General features: G+C 41.4%; 1 protein-coding gene across 1 annotated transcript in view; it reads left to right on the forward strand.

The window, feature by feature from the left end:
• The window catches only part of LOC135559654 (ly6/PLAUR domain-containing protein 1-like), a 36,106-nt gene that overhangs the window by 8,670 nt on the left and 7,268 nt on the right, over positions 1 to 20,168 (forward strand). The window lies entirely within an intron of this gene.

Below are 20,168 nucleotides of genomic sequence, written 5' to 3' on the forward strand. Positions count from 1 at the left end.
TGTTAGCTTAGCTGACGCATCTCTTTTCTAAACAATAAAATATTTTCTCCTTGTGCTCACCAGAGATGTGGTACATTGTAAACAAGTCTAGGTCGCAAAATTTTTTACAAACTTTTTTTGGTTTTTTTTGTCAGCACAACCTGTTATTTCGACTGGTTTATGGAATTAATTTAGCTGTGGATGTGTGATGTTTGGATTATGAAGTTCGCATTTTTCTTATACAATAAAAGGTGAACTTGAGGACAAAGTTGTGAAGACTTTTTATTTCCCATCAGTTTTCGATGCTTTTCAGAAAACAATGTTGTTTTGACGTGTTTGTTGCATCGTACGTTCTGTTGCTACTGTTCCAATTGCATAATTGTGATCGTACGCTACAGGGACCACTCAACAGTGATCACAAATATGTGATCGTATGCGTCAAAGGGCCAGTCCCAACAATGCAGAGGGAAATAAAATAGAGCAATAAGTATTAACCCTTTCTAAAACAAGTAGTAATACACAATAACTAACTCTGCTATATACACGGGATACCAGTACCGAGTCGCATAACCAAATATCTATACAGACAAACTATTTAGCAGCAGTCTTATGGCTTGTGGGTAGAAGCTGTTCAGGGTCCTGTTGGTTCCAGACTTGGTGCATCGGTACCGATTGCCGTGCGTAGCATGGAGACACATTTGTGGCTGGAGTCTTTGGCAATTTCTAGGGCCTTCCTCTGAAACTGTTACGTCATTATCTCTGGTATAGAGGTCCAGGACGGCAGGGAGCTCGGCCCCAGTAATTTTTTAAAAATGTTACCTTTATTTTACTAGGCAAGTCAGTTAAGAACAAATTCTTATTTTCAATGACTGCCTAGGGACAGTGGGTTAACTGCCTGTTCAGGGGCAGAACGACAGATTTGTACCTTGTCAGCTCGGGTATTCGAACTTGCAACCTTTCGGTTACTAGTCCAACGCTCTAACCACTAGGCTACCCTGCCGCCCATGCGCTCTATCCTCTGTAGCGCTTGAAATGGGTTCACCTAGGGGTCAGGATAGGGGCTGTACCAAATGTTTGATGTATTATAATAATTTGATTATGCTTATGTTGTATTCATAGAAGGGGAGGGGTTATACGAGATATATATATATTTATATATATTATGAGGTTTAATATTGTTCCACAGTACTATTCTACTCTCTGACTATGATGAAACGTGACTGTGAAGACAACTCTGCAGAGATTATTAGTCAGACATTCCACTATAAATCAACTTGGACACTTACTGCTAACCTTTTTAGATAGCTATATAAACAAGTGTTTTAGTGTTGAGTAGGCATGGTTTTGGTCTCACAAGTAGAAGATAATGACGTAAGCAGTGACATCACTAGGGCTGGACTTCAGGTATAATAAAATAACTTGACATTTCTTTGATGCAGAACTTACTCGAAAACATGCGCTATGTTCCTGTTGTCAACTTCTGTCTGCAATTCCATTAATGAAGGTTTTTGAATGATTTAATTAAAGATATTGTCATAATGCGAATTTCACCAATGAGCCAATGATTGACAACGAACAAGGAAACGAACCCCAACATGCTTTGTGGTCAGATGCCAAGCAGTTGACATACTGGCTGTTGATGCAGCCTGTCAAGATGCTCTCAATGGTGCAGGTGTTTAACTTTTTGAGGATCTGCGGGCCCATGCCAGATCTTTTAAGCCTCCTGAGGGGGAAGAGGTGTGGTCGTGCCCTCTTCAAGACTGTGTTTGTGTGTGTGTGTGTGTGTGGACCATGAGAGAGTGATGTGATGTGGACACAGAGGAACTTGAAGCTTCCGCTCCATTACAGCCCCGTCAATGGGAATGGGGGCGTGCTTGGCCCTCAGTTTCCGTTTTTTGCGTAGCTGTTGCAACTAGAACATCTCATTTGTGCATCAGGTGGTTCCAATGCTTTGACTGAGTATAATAAACCCTGGCAAATGTTTTAAAAAATATATATATGTAGTATAAAAATATTTGTTGAAGTTAAAACGGAACCGTGTTACAGTATTCAAAATTTAAACCACAAAGACCAAAGAACTGGTTACAGGGCACCCAACGTGTTAAGAAAACATTATCTTCATGCAATGCAAACCAAATGGTATTTTTATTCAAGGACTTCCAATGTTTTATTGCTTTGTTGTTTGCCCCCTTGAACTAATTTTGCCACCATCTTTCTGTGTACAAAGTCATTTACTGTATAGCATAAGTCTTCTACTTTGTAGAATAATAGTGAAGATTTCAAAACTATGAAATAACACACATGGAATCATGTAGTAACCAAAAAAGTGTTGGGCTGTTTCTCTTTGCTTATTTGAGCTGTTCTTGGCATAATATGGACTTGGTCTTTTACCAAATAGGACTATCTTCTGTATACCACCCCTACCTTGTCACAACACAACTGATTAGCTCAAAGGCATTAAGAATGAAAGAAATTCCACAAATTAACATTTAACAAGGCACACCTGTTTAATTGAAATTCATTCCAGGTGACTACCTCAAGAAGCTGGTTGAGAGAATGCCAAGAGTGTGCAAAGCTGTCAAGGCGAAGAGTGGCTACGTTTTGAAGAATCTCAAATAAAAAATATTTTGAAATAAACAAATAAACACTTTTTGGTTACTACATGATTCCATACAGAATGTTATTTCATCATTTTGATGTCTTCTACAATGTACAAATAAACAAAACAAAACAAAACAAAACTTGGGTAGGTGTCAACTTTTGACTGTGTGCTTTTTAAAATGTTCATATTTATTTAAGTCCGTTAAACAAATTCTTATTTACAATGATAGCCTACCAAAAGGCCTCCTGTGGGGACAGGGGCTGAGCAATTCCTTTTTTGACAAAACCCACCACGACAAGAGACACCACAACACTACATAGAGACTTAAGACGACAATAACACAGCATGTTAGCAACACATCACATCAATATGGTAGCAACACAACATGCCAGCAGCACAACATGGTAGCAGCACAAAACATGGTACAAACATTATTGGGCACAGACCACAGCACAAAGGGTAAGAAGGTAGAGACAACAATACATCACTTGAAGCAGCCGCAACTGTCAGTAAGTGTCCATGATTGAGTCTTTGAATGAAGAGATTGAGATAGAACTGTCCAGTTTGAGTGTTTGCAGCTCGTTTCAGTCGCTAGCTTGAGCGAACTGAAAAGATTAGTGGCCCAGGAATGTGTCTGCTTTGGGGACCTTTAACATAATGTTACTGGCAGAACGGGTGTTGTATGTGGAGGATGAGGGCTGCAGTAGATATCTCAAATATGGGGGAGCATCAACCAGTGGGTCTTGCGATGGGTATACAGAGATGACCAGTTTACAGAGGAGTATAGAGTGCAGTGATGTGTCCTATAAGGGGCATTGGTGGACAATCTGATGGCCGAATAGTAAAGAACATCTAGCCGTTCGAGAGCACCCTTACCTACCAATCTATAAATTACGTCTCCGTAATCTAGCATGGGTAGAATGGACATCTGAATCTGGGTTAGTTTGACAGCTGGTGTGAAAGAGGAGCGATTTATGATAGATCTAGACTTGGTTTCCTCTAAATTTATCCTGTAGCTTTGATATGTGCTGAGAGCAGGATAGTGTACCATCTAGCCATACTCCCAAGTACTTGTATCAGGTGATTACCTCAAGCTCTAAACCCTCAGAGGTAGTAATCACACCTGTGGGTAGAGGGGCCTTATTCTTACCAAACCACATGACTTTTGTTTTGGAGGTTTTCAGAACAAGGTTAAGGGCAGAGAAAGCTTGTTGGACACGAAGAAAGCTTTTTGTAGAGCATTTAACACAAAATTCAGGGAGGGGCCAGCTGAGTATAAGACCCTATCATCTGCATATAAATGGGTGAGAGCTTCCTACTGCCTGAACTATGTTGTTGATAGTGACAGGCAGTGGTGACAGGCAGTGGCTGAGACAGCAGATGTTCTGACTTTATACACTGCACTCTTTGAGAGAGCTAGTTAGCAAACCAGGCCAAAGACACCAATACTCCTCAGCCGGCCAACAAGAATGGAATGGTCTACCATATCAAAAGCTTTGGCCAAGTCAATAAAAATAGCAGGGCAACATTGCTTAGAATCAAGAGCAATGGTGACATCATTGAGGAACTGAGGACCCCGGTTGGAGACTATGTCCATGGATCTGGAAGATGTGCACCATGAGCTGGGCCATCCCTTTGGCAGAGGGTAGCTTGGAGAGAGGAATGAAGTGGACGGCTTTGGAAAACAGGTCCACTACTGTCAGGATGGGGATGTTGCCATCAGACGGGGGAATACTCGTGACAAAGTCCATGGATATGTGATACCAGGGACTGTGAGGAACAGGGGGAGGTTGAAGGAGATTAGCGTCATGGTGAAATCCCTGAGCGGTTTCCTTCCTCTTCAGCCACGTAACAAAATAAAGGAAAAGGGGGGATGAAGAAGTAAGAACCTATTAATTAGAGAAAAATAAATTAAATAGTACTGAGGACAATAAAGACCTAAACCAGATTCCAAGATGACTCCAACACCATTTTGTTTGCTGTTATCTTTCCTATGGGTATGTTGTTCTTTTGGGTTGTTTGTTTCTCCCTGGTGTTTGGTTTATCATCTGTTTCTTAGCCCTGGGTCTGCTTTGTTATCACACTCCTTGAAATTGGGTAATTTTGTTAGGGGGCATTTTCCCCTCCAGATGAACAAAAGCAATAAGCGCCTGTCTTTGAATGTACAGATGTAGGATCTTAATTTGATCACTCTTTTTGGTGCTGAAAATGTCAGACTTGATTTGCCCTAATGAAAAATGTGTCAACCCCTACTGAAAATGTCCATTAATTATAATCTACATACTAATTCACATTTGCTGTTGCTGCAGGATTATTTTCCTGCTGTAGCAAACTGGCTCAAATTAAGATCCTACATCTATATGACGTGATTCCAGATCCAAAGGACATGAACATTGTACTGAGGAGTTGACAGCTCTTTTAATAAGAAAATGTCCACATGAATGCTCATGTATATTTACGCTTTTATCATTATCGGCTCTGCTGTGCCACAAGGTTTGGGAATTCCTCTGACCAGCTTAAGCCTTATCACTATTTGAAATGTAACACATACATTTCCAATTTTGTAGGACTCTCTGGGGCAACATTAATTAAAAAACACAATCAGTCTGTTTGAGTTAGGTAAGTTAACTTAGCTCCAGCATTTCATTGGCTTCCTAGAAAGAGCTTCATAGAAAGATGGAAGTGTCTGAAGTGTGTGTTCTAGTACCTGGCTTGGGATCTAGTCCTTAATCTGTCTACTTCCATGAACAATCCCAATTCTTCTCAGCCAAGTGGCTTATGGTAGAATATTGGACATCGCCCAAAAGAGCCATCTATGAAGAAAATCCATCTGAGGAAAAAAATCAACACTTCATATTCAAAGGATGGTCATATTCAGCCATGCTCCCTCCTTGCCCACCTCTGATTATAGGTCTTGAGAAATTACAGGGTGTGCGACTGCTTCACTTGGCCTGGAGTGCTTTCTCAACTCTCCTGGCTGGGATGATGATTGCTTGTCTCTGCTTGGTAGCAGTTAATTTCAATGGCTGCTTGTTCTTTTGTGGAGCGCGTCAAACAAGCATGGACTACTTGAGGACTCCAGTGGCTGAGAAATTGTCTCTCCCCTGCGTAGATGGTTTGTCATTAAGAATGTATGATATGGCCACCAGGGTTGATTCCATTAATTACATTCCCGCTCCATTTAATTCAATTCAATTTCCAGGTCAGTCTCAGTAATTAAATTCCATTGTTAGGTAAATTCCAAGAATTCCCAATTCAATATTTTCCCCAACAATTTCACAAATTCAAATAAAATTCCCTCAGGCTTTCAGGCTGATCATGTCACTAAGACAGCCTAGCTATACAGGAAATATAGAAGTTTAAATTATTTAAAGTGACTCTTGCAGTCAATTTTTTGATACCAAGTGCATTCATTCCATTAAAGCTGCAATATGTAACTTTTTGTGCGACTCGACCAAATTAACATAGAAATGTGATTTATAGTTCTGTCATTCTCATTGAAATGTCAGTCTTAGAAGATGTTCTATGTGCTCTATTTCTAAGTTTCCTGTGTTTAAGTTTTGTTTTTGCGTCTTTTGGTTTTGTAACCCAGCTTCAAATGGCTAAAAATACAATATTTTGGGAAATGCACTCTGAAATGTGCAAAAATTCAATTCCAAAAATACAGATTTGTTTGAATATTAAAAAATATAACTTAAATTCCATAACTTGATTATTATTGAAATTTTCATTGAATTCAACATTTCCCCTTCTTGGGTTAATTTAATTGGAATTTCTATTTAGGAGAAATGGCCACCCATCATACAGTATGTTGGCAGCCATCTTTACAATAGCTTGTAAATAATTCAGTATAATCATACAAACAGGATGGGAAATCAAGGCATAAATGTAAAATTGATGGATGCTGCCTGCCTCTCTCTGAGTGGGCATATTGTTAATAGTGGTTCAACGCAGAATGCTCATGTCTTGTTTAATTAAGTGCTGCTTGTCATCTAGTAGGCTTTGATAAAATTCAATTCCCCTACCCATGTGGTTATTTCTGTGGGACATGTATGTATTATTTTTGGACAGTATACGACATTACTGAAAGATAATTTGATTGCCTTACTACAAGGTAAACATTCCTGACAACCATTCGGAGCTGTAGGCTACAGGTTTACTGATGTGGTCCATTAATGACTTTTATATGGTAGATCTTGCTATGTATGTACTCCACATGCAGTAAAGGTAGCATAACATATGAACATTAATGTGTCAACTCCTTAATTCATACAATGTGATTTAATGTACATGGTAAGCAGCAGTAACATCAATTACGACTGTTTCATATACATGTTTTATGACATACAGACCAGTGATATGCTTACAATTAGTCTGCCTTATTTGCTGTGTATACAGTATGTCACTTGTTCAGCTTGTCTATTCTAAGGGATCTGTTCATTCTATTGTCACTTGTGAATATTAACTGGGAGAGGCGGTGTGCTAAGCGCGGCTTTGATGACAAGACAAATAAGTGTAATGATTCCATTTCGATTTGGCTGAAGGACAATCTGAATACCAAGCAATAGCAGTGAATCACTTGTGCTTTGAGGCTTTCCAGGTGGTACCGGTATCCATAGAGAAGTACCGTCCCACCAGCCGAGCAGAAAAAAAACATGTAACGGGGGTGCTTATAAAGATTTGCTCCATTCAATACGTTTTCAATGAAAATGATAGCTATTATGACATAGATTGTTCTGTCAATAATCAGCTATAGGCTTACCTAAAAGGAGGCATTTTGGTTCAAAATACCATATGATGTGATAAAAGCTTCTGTATATTTTGTGTTGGTCCTGTAATCCGATCCAAGTAAAGAATAATGCACAGAAGCGAAGGTCACCTTGTTGATAGTTATGTATTTGGGGAAGCATACATCCTCTTTGTGTTAATACAATTTACTATGCACTCAGAAAATGTTGTAGTTTGTGCCATTGTGAAATCGTAGACTCCTGGACAGAGCACGGACTAGCTTCTCAGCAGAAATACCCCACCTTATTTTGCAGTTTATCTAAATTAGGAATTACTATTCATAAGGATTCATTTACCGTATAAGTCAAATTAGAATGCAGTTAGTCACAAGGTGTCAAGTCCACTGTTTACTTAGGTTGTAAAGACCTGAAATTATTATTGAAGTTCACCCTGTGGTAATGTGAGCACAGTACTTTGTAATTTAGTCTGGTTGAGATTCAGAATCCTATGTCCTTGTGAAGGTTGTTGATACGTTGTTTTGGTATATTTGATTATTCAACTAATTCGCTGGGGTACTTTGTTTGAATAGAGTCATAGATAATACAAATACCTTTTTAAAGGGCGACTTTACTTCCTGATTTGGCCTTCTTTTTCATCAATGCTCACTAAGAAATGCTAGCAGCCAGACTGACTACAAACCAGAGTTGTCTTGAATGTGTTTTGATGTGGGTTTTTCTAGGGTGTAACTTTGTCATTCAATCTCAACAAAAGTAGTAAGTACAGCTCGCTAAGATATCTTTGCTATGGAGAGAATTCAGTTTTGAAGTTGAGGACTTTCTCCTCCTGACTCGCCACCTCAAGATGGTCAGCTAATTCAATTCTATGAAGGCTAAAAGCACGATCTTGTTTCGCCAAGTTGACTTCAGCTAGCTAGCATAGCTTGGTGATAGCTGCATCTAGCTATCCTAACTAGCTGATATCTGTCAAACCGTTATAATATTCATAAGACACTTGTTCTACAACACCTTGCTACAAAAGTAATTTGCAACTTAGTTTCAATGTTTCATCACGTCATGTAAATACATGTTACTGTGGAAACGGTATAAACTGCAAATTGAATGCCCGCCCTTACCGAAAAAAAACATGCTTCTGGCAAACAGTTGTGGCAAACCTATGGCCAATTTGCGGCAAGCTCATATTTTCGCATGCAAATTAGTTTTGTGGCAAACTGTTGCGGCAACTTGTGAACTTTTGGCAAACAATTCTGGGAAATTTTGTGGCGAACATTCTGTTTGCTGCAAACGCAGTATGAATTTGCCAACAAAATCAGGTTTTTGTTTACTGCGTGTTAAAACAACATTGAAATGTTGTATCTACATAAACCAAATTGCATAACTTTAAATGAATTTACACTACATGACCAAAAGTATGTGGATACATTCTCGGCGAACATCTCATTCCAAAATCATGGGAATTAATACGGAGTTGCTGTAGTGTTAAGTTTAATTTCACTGGAACTAAGGGGCCTAGCCCGAACCATGAAAACCAGCCCCAGACCATTATTCCTCCTCCACCAAACTTTACAGTTGGCACTATGTGTCACTGGTGTGGAAAGGAGAAGGCAAAAGGCAGTCAAATGTTTAGAACTACTGAATTTATTTAAGCACCATAGATCAAGGCGGGACGAAACCCAAACTCTGTTGTGCTCAAAATATATCTTCATAAACAAAAAGGCACAGGGCGAATGCAAAGTGCATATTATAAAATATTCAGGACATAGTAGGAGAGATTCCTCTCAGGAAAACAAGTAACATTTACAAAGACAAATGGCAGAGGGAGTACATATACAGTTATAGAGTGGGGATTGGAACCAGGTGTTTGTAATATGACGATCCAGGATGTCCCGCTCGGGAACTCCGCACCACTCTTCGGGACCGTACCCCTCCCAGTCCACCAGGTACTGGCGAAGCTCCGACAGGCTGCGTACGTCATGGGGTCCAACACTAGCCAAGGGACCAGCTGCTACCGGCCTGAGAGATGCATGAAATGAGGGTGAGATACGGTAATTGACAGGGAGCTGTAATCTGTACGTCACTTCATTGGCTTTCCTCATGACTTTGAACGGCCCCATAAGCTCAGTTTCCGGCAGGGCAGGCGGAGGAGCATGTCCTTCATAGAAAGCCAGACTCTGTCACCGAGGTGAAAGACCTGGGCCGCTGGAGACGGGTGTCCGCGGTGCCAGGGCCGGCTGATAGCCTAGAACATACTGAAAGGGTGTGAGTTTAGTGGAGGAGTGACAGAGGGAGTTTTGTGCGTATTCTGCCCAAGGTAGAAATGCAGCCCACTCCCTCAGCCAGTCCTGACAGTGACTACGAAGGTACCTACCCAGTTCTTGATGTACCCTTTCCACCTGCCCATTTGATTGGGGACGGTACCTAGAGGTGAGGCTGACCGTGATCCCCAGTCGTTCCATGAAGTGAACTGAGGACCACGGTCAGACGCGATGTCCTCCGGGATCCAATAGTGCCGGAAGACGTGAGAGAAGAGAGCCTCTGCGATCTGCAGGGGGCATAAGGAGACCGGGCAGAGGAATCAAACGACAGGCTTTGGAAAAACCGATCCACAGCGGCATTGCGGTGTGCCCCTCCAAGGGGGGAAGGTCTGTGACAAACCCGGATATCCCGGGCCAAGGTGGAGAGACCGTCGATAGCATGGGCTATACCTGGGTGCCCCGACACAGGTGCTGTGTGTGCCCAGGCGAGGAGACGCACATCAGAGGGCATGTAGATACGCCCCTTGGGACAGTAGTCAGGTGAGGGCTCCTGTCGCAGGGCTCGACGGATGTCCACGTCCACATTCCACACAATAGGAGCCACAATGCGGGACAGGGGAATAATGGGTATGACTTTCTCCCTCCGATCCTCTGTGTCATGCACCCGGGACAATGCATCGTCCTTAACATTCTTTGATCCCCGGCCGGTAGGAGAGGGTACAGTAAAATTTGAATAGGGCCCACCTGGCCTGACACGGGTTCAGCCTCTTCGCTGCTCAAATGTACTCCAAGTTTCTGTGGTCCGTCCAGACAATGTATGGGTGTTTAGCACCCTCCAGCCAGTGCCACCATGCATCCTACGCCTTCTTGACGGCCAACAACTCACGATCCACCATGTCGTAATTCCGCTCCGCAGGAGACAGCTTCCTTGAGTAGAAGGAGCGTGGATGGGGTTTAGGCGGTGATCCAGTGCATTGGGAGAGAACAGCCCCTACTCCAACCTCGGAGGCGTCCACCTCCACGATGAAGGGCAGAGACGGTTCAGGGTGAGCCAGAACAGGTGCGCTAGTAAAACGTTCCTTGAGCACACGGAAGGTTTCATTGGCCTCCCTAGTCCAGCCCAGCTGTCGAAGACCTCCCTTCGGGAGGGAGGTGAGAGGGGTTCACCACTGTGCTGAAACCCCTAATGAAATGCCTGAAATATTTTGCAAAACCAAGGAAGCGCTGCACCGCCTTGATGTTGGATGGAACAGGCCAAGACCGTACTGCACTGACCCTCTGCTCTTCCATCTCCACTCCCGCAGTGGATATCCGATATACCAGGAAGGAGACTGCCTGCTGAAAGAAAAGGCACTTTTCCACCTTGCCGTACAGGTGATGCCTTTATCAGCCTCTCCAAAATGGACCTGGCATGAGACATGTTGCTCGCATTTAGTGAAGTACACCAAGATGTTGTATATGTACACCACTACACAGCTACCCAACATGTCTCTAAACACCTCGTTAATTAATGATTGAAACACAGAGGGTGTACTTGTCAGGCCGTAGGGCATTACTCTGTATTCGTAGTGCCCGGTGCTGGTGCTGAAGGCGGTCTTCCATTCATCCCCCTCTCTGATGCGCTTCCAGGTTGTAGGCACTGCGTAAGTCCATTTCAAAAAAGTACTTACCCACTGTGATCGAATAGATGCACAATGCTATGAAAAGCAGGGGATAACTGAATTTAGCAGTAGCCTTATTCAGTGTCCGGTAATCGATACAGGGCGGAGACCTCCCTCCTTCATGACAAAAAAGCTGGAGGCGGTAGGAGAGTTGGACAGACGGATGAATCCTTGGGCCTGCGCCTCCTGGACGTAGGCATTCTGGCTTTGGTCTCTGCATGTGAGAGACGCCTGAGCTGGCCGGCGGGTGGGTGCCAAAGCGAAGGCTGGTGTGAAACTATGCATTGGGTCAGGTAGCGTTCTCCTGGCATCCGCCAATCCCAGATTTGTCCATCAGACTGCCAGATGTGAAGCGCGATTCATCACTGCAGAGAACGCGTTTCCACTGCTCTAGAGTTCAATGGCAGCGAGCTTTACACCACTCCAGCAAAGACTTGGCATTGCGAATTGAAACAGCCATGGAAACCCATTGCATGAAGCTCCCCATGAACAGTTATTGTCCTGACGTTGCTTCCAGATGCAGTTTGGAACTCGGTAGTGAGTGTTGCAATCGAAGACAGACTATTTTTACTCAAAATGCGCTTCAGCACTTGGCGGTCCTGTTCTGTTAGCGTGTGTGACCGACAGTTGAAGTCGGAAGTTTACATAGAGTTAGGTTGGAGTCTTTAAAACTTGTTTTTCAACCACAAATGTCAACCACTCCACATAGTCAGTTAATAGAACTACCCATCCTGGATCCGGGAGAATTGTCATCAACTACACTAATTAGAATAGCGCAATAGTCAAAAAATATTACTAGAAAATATTCATATTCATGAAATCACAGGTGAAATATAATGAAACACAGCTTAGCCTTTTGTTAATCACCCTGTCATCTCAGATTTGGAAATTATGCTTTACAGCCAAAGCAAGACAAGCGTTTGTGTAAGTTTATCATTAGCCCAGCATAGCATTATGTCCAGCTAGCAGCAGGAAGCTTGGTCACAAAAATCAGAAAAGCAATCAAATTAAATCGTTTACCTTTGATGAGCTTCGGATGTTTTCACTCAAGAGACTCCCAGTTAGACAGCAAATGTTCCTTTTGTTCCATAAAGATTATTTTTATAGCCGAAATACCTGTTTCTTGTCCACGTTTTTTTGAGAAATCCACCGGAAATTGCGGTCACGACAACGCCGAAAAAACCCTCCAAATTAGATCCATAATATCGACAGAAACATGGCAAACGTTTTTTATAATCAATCCTCAAGGTGTTTTTCAAATATCTATTCAATAATACAGTGGGGCAAAAAAGTATTTAGTCAGCCACCAATTGTGCAAGTTCTCCCACTTAAAAAGATGAGAGAGGCCTGTAATTTTCATCATAGGTACACTTAAACTATGACAGACAAAATGAGAAAGAAAATCCAGAAAATCACATTGTAGGATTTTTAATGAATTTATTTGGAAATTATGGTGGAAAATAATTGAGGCTCATTACCATAACGCAACGTTTCCTATTCATGAAAATCGCAAATGAAATGAAATAAATATATTGAAACACAAGCCTAGCCTTTTGTTAACAACACTGTCATCTCAGATTTTCTAAATATGCTTTAACCAAAGCTACACAAGCATTTGTGTAAGAGTATTGATAGCCTAGCATAGCATTAAGCCTAGCATTCAGCAGGCAACATTTTCACAAAAACAAGAAAAGCATTCAAATAAAATCATTTACCTTTGAAGAACTTTGGACGTTTTCAATGACGAGACTCTCAGATAGCAAATGTTCATGTTTTCCAAAAATATTATTTGTGTAAGAGAAATATCTCCGTTTTGTTCATCACGTTTGGCTAAGAAAAAAAAACGAAAATGCAGTCACTTACAACGCCAAACTTTTTTCCAAATTAGCTCCATAATATCGACAGAAACATGGCAAACGTTGTTTAGAATCAATCCTCAAGGTGTTTTTCACATATCTATTCGATAATCTATCAGTGGTGGCAGCTGGCTTCTCATCAGAAGAACGTCACAATGCTGCAGACACCTTGGGGAAAACGTGAAAAAGGTAAGCTGCCATATAAGGAGTCATTGGCATGAGGCGGTTTCAAACAATACGGCACTTCCTGATTGGATTTTTATCTGGGTTTTTCTGTAACATCAGTTCTGTGGCACTCACAGACAATATCTTTGCAGTTTTGAAAACGTCAGAGTGTTGTCTTTCCAAAGCTGTCAATTATATGCATAGTCGAGCATCTTTTCGTGACAAAATATCTTGTTTAAAACGGGAACGTTTTTCATCCAAAAATTAAAATAGCGCCCCCTATATCCAAGAAGTTAAGGAGAAGTCTATATTTAATTATGTGAATAACACTTGTATCTTTTATCAATGTTTATTATGAGTATTTTTGCAAAATCACCGTATGTTTTGGAATCAAAACATTACTGCACGTAAGCTGCCAATGTAAACTGAGATTTTTGGATATAAATATGAACATTATCGAAAACAAACATACATATATTGTGTAATATGATGTCCTATGAGTGTCATCTGATGAAGATCATCAAAGGTTAGTGATTCATTTATCCATATTTCTGCTTTTTGTGACTCCATCTTTGGCTGGAATAATGGCAGTTTTTTTGACTTGGCTATGACCCTATGTTGTGCTTTCGCTGTAAAGCCTTTTTGAAATTGGACACGATGGGTAGATTAACAAGATGTTTATCTTTCATTTGCTGTATTGGACATGTTAATGTGTGAAAGTTACATATTTCAAAAAAATATTTTTAAATGCGCACTGCCTTTTCAGCGGAATGTTGTCGAGGGGTTCCGCTAGCGGGACGCCTGCCCTAGACACTGTTTTCCATGCTTGTTCAATGAACCATAAACAATTAATGAACATGCACCTGTGGAACGGTTGTTAAGACACTAACAGCTTACAGACGGTAGGCAATTAAGGTGACAGTTATGAAAACTTAGGACACTAAGAGGCCTTTGTACTGACTCTGGAAAAATATAAAAAGAAAGATGCCCAGGGTCCCTGCTCATCTGTGTGTACCTGCCTTAGGCATGCTGCAAGGAGGCATGAGGACTGCAGATGTGGCCAGGGCAATAAATTGCAATGTCCGTACTGTGAGACGCTTAAGACAGCGCTACAGGAAGACAGGACGGACAGCTGATCGTCCTCGCAGTGGCAGACCATGTGTAACAACACCTGCACAGGATCGGTACATCCGAACATCACACCTGCGGGACAGGTACAGGATGGCAACAACAACTGCCCCAGTTACACCAGGAACGCACAATCCCTCTGTCAGTGCTCAGACTGTCCGTAATCAGCTGAGAGGGCTTGTAGGCCTGTTGTAAGGCAGGTCCTCACCAGACCTAACGGCAACAACGTTGCCTATGGGCACAAACCTACCGTCGCTGGACTGGCAAAAAGTGCTCTTCACTGACGAGTCGCGGTTTTGTCTCACCAGGGGGGATGGTTGTATTTGCGTTTATTGTCGAAATAATGAGCGTTACACAGAGGCCCCCTTTGTTCAGGCACACATTATTCAATTTCTGTTCGTCACATGTCTGTGGAACTTGTTCAGTTTATGTCGTAGTTGTTGAATCTTATGTTCATACAAATATTTACAAATGTTAATTTAGCTAAAAAAAAGAGCAGTTGACAGTGAGAGGACGTTTTATTATTTTTGCTGAATTTGTTTTTACACAGTGAGTCCTTCAAGGATGTCTCAGCCAGCTCAGAGATGACATTTACTATAACTATTGAATATTGATTGTTTGTGCTGAAATACATTGCAGTGCCTTTATTAAACCACAGTAGATGTTCTAGCCACATGCTTTTGGGGGGGGGGGCTAGTTTGGCCATTGAGTAGGAGTGTCTGCTTCTCTGCTTTAATGAAACAGCAGAACTCTCTAAAAGTTCAATCTACCGATCTACACAAGGGTTGAGATGTATTGTTGTTTGCTGCTGTTCGCGCAGCCAACCATAGCATTTCTCATTAGTGTTAGGGGGCACTTGGTTCATTTTTTTACTCTTTGCCCACAACACCTCAACATTATATTTTACACTGGGTAGTGCTACAGACACTTTGGAGTTCCACTCTAAAATTGGAAAGAAATCCCTCTAGCAGAAAAATGGTCTAAAAATCTTTATGGTCGTTCATGCAATATGAATTGAGTGTTTCACCGTTGCCTTGTGTTGTGAGATTTATTGTAATGATATTGACCAAACATACCCGGCTCATCAAACACACACTTTTTGAGTTACAACTGCATTACTGGTGGTATGGAATACAATCATAATGCATAATACATAAAGGTGTAGTGACTTTAAAGCGTGTTAACCCTCGCAAGGCTGCCAGCCCAGATGGCATCTCTAGTCGCGTCATCAGAGAATGCGCAGACCAGCTGGCTGGAGTGTTTACGGATATATTCAATGTCCCCACATATTTCAAGATGTCCTCCATTATTTCTGTACCCAAGAAAGCAAGGGTAACTGAACTAAATGACTATCGTCCCATAGCACTCACCACTGTCATCATGAAGTGCTTTGAGAGACGAGTCAGGATCATATCACCTCTACCTTACCTCACACCCTAGAATCACTTAAATTAGCTTGCCGCCCCAATAGATCCACAGACCATGCAATCGCCATCTCACTGCCCTATCCCATCTGGACAAGGGGAATACCTACGTAAGAATGCTGTTCATTGACTATACATGTAGCTTAGCATTCAAAACTATAGTACTCATCATTAAGCTTGGGGCCCTGGGTATGATCCCCGCCATCTGCAACTGGGTCCTGGACGTTCTGACGAGCCGCCGCCAAGTGGTGAAGGTAGAAAACTAAAACCAAATCCTCAACACAGGGGCACCACAAAGGTGTGTGCTCAGCCCCTTCCTGTACTCCTTGTTCACCCATGACTGCGTGACCACGCACGCCTCCAACTCATGAAGTTTACAGACGACACAAAAGTAGTATGCCTGATTACCAACAATGATGAAACAGCCTACAAGGAGGAGGTGCCAGGAAATTAACGTCTCATTCAATGTCAACAAAACAAAGGAGCTGATCATGGACTTCAGGAAACAGCAGAGGTTGCACTCCCCTATCCACATCGACAGGACTGCAGTGCAGAAGGTGGAAAGCTTCAAGTTCCTTGGCGTGCACATCACTAACAAACTGAAATGGTCCACCCACACAGACAGTGTGGTGAAGAAGGCAGCAGAACTCTCATGTAAAAGTTCAACCCTACCGATCTACACAAGAGGCTGAATAAATTTGGCTTGGCACCTAAAACCCTCACAAACTTCTACAGATGCACAATTGAGAGCATCCTGTTGGGCTGTATCACCGCCAGGTACGGCAACTGCACCACCCGCAACCATAGGGCTCTCCAGAGGGTGGTGCGGTCTGCCCAACACATAACCAGGGGCAAACTACCTTCCCTCCAGGACACCAACAGCACCGGATGTCACAGAAAGGCCAAAAAGACCAAGGACAACAACCACCTGAGCCACTGCCTGTTCACCCTGCTATCATCCAGAAGGCGAGGTCAGTACAAGTGCATTAAAGTTGGGGCCGGGAGACAGAATCTGTTTTTCAATCTCAAGGTCATCAGACTGTTAAATAGCCATCACTAGCACCTTAGAAGCTGCTGCCCTATTTACTTAGACTTAAAATTCCTGGACACTTTAATAATGGAACACTAGTCACTTTAACTTGTTGAGTGTAGGAGGCAGAATTAGCGAGAAAGATAACAATGCCTCAGTGGATAGCTAGGTGTTCGCATGAGTTTTGCTTGCGCAACAGAGTGGGGCAGCCATTGTCTCTCCCTCTCCTATTGAAAAAGCGATTGTCCCGGTAGATATATTACCCATTTATATATTTTAAAAACAACCTGAGGTTTGATTATAAAAAACGTTTGACATGTTTCTGTGGACATTACGGATACTATTTGGAATCTTCGTCTGCGATGTCGTGACCGCTCGAGCCTGTGGATTTCTGAACATAATACGCCAAACAAATGGAGGTATTTTGGATATAAAAATAAACTTTATGGAACAAAAGGAACATTTATTGTGTAACTGGGAGTCTCGCGAGTGAAAACATCTGAAGATCATCAAAGGTAAGCGATTCATTTTATTGCTTTTCTGATTTTCGTGACCAAACTACTTTGATGCTAGGTGTTCATAATGTTTTGTCTAGTGATCGATAAACTCACACAAAAGCTTGGATTGCTTTTGCTGTAAAGCATATTTTCAAAATCTGACACGACAGGTGGATTAACAACAAGCTAAGCTGTGTTTTGCTATATTGCACTTGTGATTTCATGAAAATTAAATATGTTTAGTAATTTTATTTGAATATGGTGCACTGCAATTCAGCGGGATTACTCATGTTTATATTTTATTCTATTTTACTGCATTTTAGTCTATGCCGCACCGACATTACTCGTCCAAATATTTATATATTCTTAATTCCATTCCTTTACTTTAGATATGTGTGCATTGTTGTGAAATTGTTAGATATTACTGCATGTGTTGGCCTAGAAACACAACCATTTCTCTACACCCGCAATAACATCTGCTGAAAATGTGATTTTATTTTATTTGACTTCTTATCTAAATGATGGCAAACAGTGCCTCAGTAATCGTATACAAAGTTCAGGATAATACATGCAGTCATCCATATTATTGAAATAATAGCTTAAAAATATGTTATGCATATTTCTATGATCTCACGAGGTACCAATTATTGGACATATGTACATCAGACACAAACACAAGGTGACAGTTTGAATAGTTCTTGAATTTTGTTTATTTAATGTTGCACTGTTGTAGCCTGACAATAGAAAACAAACTATTGCATACTTCTCTGGATGCTATGCTGCCATGGACTACTCATCGAAGATCTTCTTCTTTTTTTCCAGAACTTTTCAAAAACTGTCATGTTTACCTGCTTAGGATGACACTGCGATGACAAATATGTGGACAAAGACCTTTAATTGTAATTATGTCACAGCCTCAGTTTCCACTTTTATGATGGAAAGGCACCGTGTAAACTCTATGGTTGAAATGGCACACTAATAGGAGTGCTAGATGGGCTTTCTGAGACAAGGTGTCAGCTGAGCACTTTTTCGGCACCAATATTTGTTTTGACACAATGTTCAAAGATTTGCAACCCCCTTTATACTTTGACATTCAGGCATGTACAGTGGGGCAAAAAAGTATTTAGTCAGCCACCAATTGTGCATGTTCTCCCACTTAAAAAGATGAGAGAGGCCTGTAATTTTCATCATAGGTACACTTCAACTATGACAGACAAAATGAGAAAAAAATCCAGAAAATCACATTGTAGGATTTTTAATTTATTTATTTGCAAATTATGGTGGAAAATAAGTATTTGGTCACCTACAAACAAGCAAGATTTCTGGCTCTCACAGACCTGTAACTTCTTCTTTAAGAGGCTCCTCTGTCCTCCACTCGTTACCTGTATTAATGGCAACTGTTTGAACTTGTTAAATGACAGTGAAATAATACAAATATACAGAATAAATGCAAAGTCTTATGTTTGGGGCAAATCCAACACATCACTGAGTAACTGCCGCCTTATTTTCAAGCATGATGGTGGCTGGTGGTGGCTGCATCATGTTATGGGTATGCTTTTCCAGGTAAAAAGAAACAGGATGGCGCTAAGCACAGGCAAAATCCTACAACAGGACACCTACAGCACCCGATGTCACAGGAAGACCAAAAAGATCATCAAGGACAACAACCACAGTAGCCACTGCCTGTTCACCTGCTATCATCCAGAAGGCGCGGTCAGTACAGGTGCATCCTAGCTGGGACCGAGAGACTGAAAAACAGCTTCTATCCCAAGGCCATCAGACTGTTAAATAGCCATCACTAGCACAGCGGGGCTGCTGCCTATATACACAGACTTGAAATCATAGGCCACTTTAATAAATGGAACACTAGTCACTTTGATGTCACTTTAATAATGTTTGCATATCTTGCATTACTCATCTAATATGTATATACAGTATTCTATACTATTGTACTGTAGCTTAGTCTATGACGCTCTGACATTGCTAGTCCATATATTTATTTATTCTTAATTCCATTCCTTTACTTAGATTTGTGTGTTGGGTATATGTTGTGAAATACTTAGATATTACTTGTTAGAAGCACAAGCATTTCGCTACATCCGTAATAACCTCTGATAAACATGTGTATGTGACCAATAAAGTTTGATATGATTTGAATTCACCTTTCAGCAGGACAGTAACCTACAACACAAAGTCAAATCTACACTGGAGTTGCTTATCAATAAGACAGTGGAGGTTCCTGAATGGTTACAGTTGTGACAAAAATCTGCTTGCTTTAAAATTGCTGTGTCGGCATGGGCACCAACATCTTGACAGAGCTTGAAGCATCTCAAACCATTTTTTGGGAGATTACCCCACGAAGATGTACATGCTAAAATCGCCACTTTCTAAAAGGAGAACGCTATTGTCTTGCATTTAAGCACAGCGTTCCACCACCTGACAGCTCTGCATGTAACCTTACACTGATGTGTTCGTCCTGTTAAGATGTGAGTCAGGTTTGATGACTCAGTGTCTTTGTGGTGTCGTTGGATCCCCTTGTTTTTAGCCCACAAAGCCATAATGTTGTAGGCTATACTTCATCTGTTCAGAATTGAATGTTTGATACCAGTTGGGGAGAGAAGTGGATTTACAATAGTATCTTTAAATATAGCTGCCGACTGTGAACCATTTCTTTATGACATTGTTTTGCGTTTTAGCAGTGGCGATTTTAGCATGTAAATCTTCGTGGGGCAATCAAAAAAAAATGGTTTTAGATGCATGCCAGCAAAGCCACAACACAACACTAAACAATATATTAATTGCACTATAACGGTGGCAAGCGGCAGT

The sequence above is a fragment of the Oncorhynchus nerka genome, linkage group LG1 (genome assembly GCF_034236695.1).
Source record: "Oncorhynchus nerka isolate Pitt River linkage group LG1, Oner_Uvic_2.0, whole genome shotgun sequence".
NCBI lineage: Eukaryota > Metazoa > Chordata > Actinopteri > Salmoniformes > Salmonidae > Oncorhynchus > Oncorhynchus nerka.